Here is a 5,000-nt window from a genome sequence, read left to right on the forward strand (position 1 = left end):
TTCGAGGTAAAAGTAGCCACACCATTTATCGTGACAGTATCAACCGCACCGCCTTTCAACATTGAGGCTGTACCATGGGATTATGTGGCTGAAGCTAGCAGAAAAGGAAAAACCAAGATTGGGGGAATCTGGTGCTGCACAAGGGGTGACTAGGACTGGAAGGGTCTATACACCAGAGCATTTGGGAGAGTCTAGCAAATAGGCCTCTATCAGACCTCCCATTATTGAAACAGGTCCAGATGACCTCTGGAGGAAAGTACAAGCAAAGGAGTATTCAGTCATCGATCATCTGAACAAGACTCCTGCTAAATTTTCTATCCTGTCGCTGCTAAAGAATTCAGAAGCACACAGGAACACTCTGATGAAAGTATTGAATGAAGAATATGTGCCCAATAACATCACAAGCGAAGAAATGGCTAACATGGTGGGACAGGTATTGGAAAGTCACAAAATCATTTCCACGAGGATGAGGTGCCGCTTGAGGGTTTGAATCACAATAGGGCACTGCATATCACAGTGCCATGCGAAGACTACTTCATTACCAGGGTCCTGATTTATGGAGGATCCAGTCTCAATATTTGCCCATTAACAACACCGAAGAGGTTGGGCAAAGGCCTATAAATGTACCATGAACGTGAAAACATTTGATGGGTCTCAGAGAGCTACCATCGGGGAAATTAATCTCTGTCTACAAATAGGGCCTACGTGGTTTGATGTCGAGTTTCAGGTGCTGGAATATCTGCTTACTACAATCTGCTGTTGGGACGACCGTGGATACACGCCGCTGGGGTTGTGGCATCAGCTTTGCATCAGGCAGTGAAGTTTGAGTGGAACCATCAGAAATTATCCATGAAGACGGGAGCAACCCCATTTACACCCGTCAGACTATTCCGATGGTCGAGAATAGGAGAAAGCTAGGTGGAGAAATTTATCATCACATCGAGCTGGTCAATGCAATCGACAAAGATAAGTGGTGGGATAGCGAGATAGCAAGCATGATAAACTGGGGAGGGTATGAGCCTAGCAAGGGTCTTGGTAAAAATCTTCAGGGCATCACCAAACCAATACAGCCAAAGTGCCATGGTACCACTTTTGGGTTGGGATATCAATACACCTGGCAACAATACAATGACTGGTCATCACTATGGCGAGGTCTGTACTATCCATTGGAGTAGCCTATACCGCACTTGAGTCAGACCTTCCAACAGGCCAACATCATATGGGGATCAGAGGAGGAAGAAGCACTGGCAGCCTTAAGGAACCTGTTCTTGGAAGATGAGGACATGGATTGTTATGTAATTGTTGAGGAAGAGGAGCAGGAAGGCCCTACCATCCAAGCTGTGGAGAGAGGATCATTCCTCAAGAATTGGACTGTCAGACCATCCAGGGCCTGACGAGTCCCGGGGTAGCAAGGCTGAACAACATTGTTTTGTTTATATTCTGAGAAAAAGGACTTCCCCTTTTTGGCATTTTGTTTTAAATAATATCTCTAATGTTCCGAAAATGTTGTTTAAATTATTGAAAATCGTTTTTATGCTTCAATGAATCAATATTTATTATTGCTATTTTTCTCTCATATCTTTATCCATACAGCATTACCATTTCATGTCTTGATGTACCAACAATTGTCACATGTAATGAGACGACGCAACAAAAGGATAGTGATTCAGAAGAAGAAGATGTCAGACCCGAGGAAATTGTCAGAGAAGTAGAAGACTTTGAGAACAAGCATAAGTTCAACCTGGACAAAATAGAAATAATCAACTTGGGAGACTCTGAAACTATCAAGGAAACCCGCATCAGCATCCACTTATCGCCATCAGAAAAAGAAGAGTACACACAGTTCTTGAAAGGGTATGAGGACATCTTTGCATGGTCATACGATGATATGACTGGGTTAAGTACATCCATAGTGGCTCAAGGTTGCCCACAAACCCAACGTGTCCACCAGTGAAGCAAAACTCAGGAAATTCAAGCCTGGCATAAGTCTGAAAATCAAGAAGGTTACTAAGCAAATCAAGGCCAAGGTCCTCGGGGTGGTTGAGTACCCAACTTGGCTAGCCAACATCGTGCCAGTCGCAAAGAAGGATGGGAAGGTCAGGGTCTGTGTTGATTATCGAGATCTCAACAGGGCCAGCCCAAAGGCTGATTTCCCACTTCCAAGCATACGCATCCTAATTGAGAATTGTGCCAAGCATGAACTCTGGCCGTTTGTGGATTGTTTTGCCGGTTACCATCATATCCGGATGGACGAAGAGGACGCTGAGAAAACGGCTTTCATTATACCATGGGGAGTATACTATTATAAAATGATGCCATTCGGTCTAAAGAATGCTGGGGCCACCTACATGAAAGCTATGACTACCATTTTTCATGACATGATACATAAGGAGATTAGGGATGTGGATGATGTCATCATCAAATCCAAGAAAGCTACAGATCATATAGCCGACATGAGGAAGTTTTTCGACAGACTACCGAAATACAACCTGAAACTAAACCCTGCAAAATGTGCATTCGGGTTTCCTAGCCGAAAAGTTACTTGGGTTCATTGTCAACCGCCGAGGGATAGAATTGGATCCGCCAAAAGTCAAAGCCATCCAAGAGCTGCAACCGCCGAAGAGTAAGAAAGATGTAATGAGTTTTCTAGGACGTCTAAACTATATCAGCTGGTTCATAGCCCAGTCCACAGTTATATGTGAGCCAATTTTCAAGATGTTGCAACTAGTTGGACCGAAGATTGTCAAAAGGCTTTTGACAAGATCAAGGAGTACTTATCAACACCACCAGTTTTGGTCCCACCAGAGCCAGGTAGACCCTTGCTACTCTACCTTGCAGTGCTAGATGGAGCCTTCGGCTATGTTCTGGGGCATCACGATGAGACGGGGAGAAAGGAACAAGCTATCTATTACCTGAATAAGAAGTTCACTCCCTATGAAGCGCGGTACTCTCTATTGGAATGTACCTGCTGCGCTCTAACCTGGATGGCTCAGAAGCTGAGGCATTACTTCTGTGCCTACACAACATACCTCATATCAAGGATGGACCCCTTGAAATATATCTTTCAGAAACCCATGCCCACTGGCAAGCTGGCTAAGTGGAAAATCTTGTTGAGCGAGTTTGACATTGTTTATGTGACTCAGAAAGCAGTCAAGGGACAGGCACTGGCAGATCATCTTGCTGAGAATCCCGTGAAAGGAGAATACGAACCCCTGAAAATGTACTTTCCCGATGAAGAAGTGTTATTCATAGGAGAAGACATTGCTAAATCCTATGACGGTTTGAGAGTGTTCTTTGACGGAGTGGCCGATTTCAAGGGAGTCGGCATTGGAGCCGTCTTGGTGTCAGAAACTGGCCAACATTATCCGGTATCTGCTAAACTTAGATTACCCTGCACTAACAACATGGCAGAGTTTGAAGCTTGCATACTAGGGCTCAACATGGCCATCGAGATGAATATTCAGGAGTTGCGGGTAACCGGTGATTCAGATTTGCTTGTGCACCAGATACAAGGAGAATGGTCCACCAAAAATTCCAAGATACTGCCATATCTGCACCATGTGCAGGGATTGAGAAGGAGGTTCACGAAGATAGAGTTTCGACATGTTCCCAGGATTCAGAACGAGTTTGCCGATGCATTGGCCACTTTGTCATCCATGATACAACATCCCGACAAGAACTTCATCGATCCCGTACCAATAAGGATCCACAACCAACCATCGTATTGTGCCTATGTTGAAGATGAAACAGACGAGAAGCCTTGGTTTCACGATATCAAAGAATATTTGGCAAGGGAGAATATCCTGAGCATGGAAATCATACTCAGAAACATACGCTTCGGAGGTTGTCCAGCAATTTCTTCCACAGCGGAGGAACCTTGTATAGAAGAACTCCTGATTTGGGATTCCTAAGGTGTGTCGATGCAAAGGAAGCTTCAAAGCTACTTGAGGATATACATGCTGGGACCTGCGGCCCGCACATAAATGGCTTTGTCTTGGCCAAGAAGATACTTAGGGCCAGTTATTTCTGGATGACCATGGAGATAGATTGCGTCCAGTATGTCCGAAAATGCTACCAATGTCAAGTACATGCTGATATGATAAAAGTGTCGCCAAATGAGCTCAATGCAACAAGCTCACCTTGGCCATTCGCCGCCTGGGGAATGGATGTAATTGGTCTAAACGAGCTCACCGCCTCAAATAGGCATCGGTTCATCTTGAAAGCTATTGATTACTTCACCAAATGGGTCGAAGCAACATCTTACAAGGCAGTAACTAAGAAGGTCGTAGCAGATTTTGTCTGCGACCGGATTATTTGCCGGTTCGGAGTTCCAAAATCAATCATCACTGACAATGCCTCCAATCTCAACAGTGATCTGATGAAGACCATGTGTGAAACTTTCAAAATCAAGCACAAGAATTCCACAGCCTATAGACCTCAGATGAACGGAGCTGTAGAAGCCGCTAACAAGAATATCAAGAAGATACTGAGAAAGATGGTAGAAAATCACAAGCAATGGCACGAGAATCTGCCATTCGCTTTATTGGGATACCGTACCACAGTCCGCCTATCAACCGGGGCAACTCCCTACTTACTGGTTTATGGTACTGAAGCTGTTATTCCTGTTGAAGTGGAGATCCCTTCCCTGAGAGTCATACAAAAAGCTGAGAATGTCTGGAAAAGTTCTATTGCTTTTTCATGAGGCAATCCATATCGATGTAATGAAAGTGAAGGACCCACGACAATGACAGAATGTCCTGAATAATCGACTCGTTTGCCAAGCAGAGTCTCACGAAATCTTCCCTCTTTGCCTTCAATTACATAAGAAAATGACTTGTAAACTTTATTATGACCGTCCCTCATTGGTTGTCCCCGGATTCTATTATCATGAAGTGTATCCACGGCTTCTTGTACTAATTTCTCCTGACACATTACTAATTCTCCTGGCGTAGATCTACTTGTTGTTAATAGATCGGTAAGGGTATTGTTCCAATAGATAA

General features: G+C 44.2%; 1 pseudogene; it reads right to left on the reverse strand.

The window, feature by feature from the left end:
* Nucleotides 1-5,000, reverse strand: part of LOC109225095 — an 8,352-nt pseudogene that overhangs the window by 1,888 nt on the left and 1,464 nt on the right.

The sequence above is a fragment of the Nicotiana attenuata genome, chromosome 4, assembly GCF_001879085.1.
Source record: "Nicotiana attenuata strain UT chromosome 4, NIATTr2, whole genome shotgun sequence".
Taxonomy (NCBI): domain Eukaryota; kingdom Viridiplantae; phylum Streptophyta; class Magnoliopsida; order Solanales; family Solanaceae; genus Nicotiana; species Nicotiana attenuata.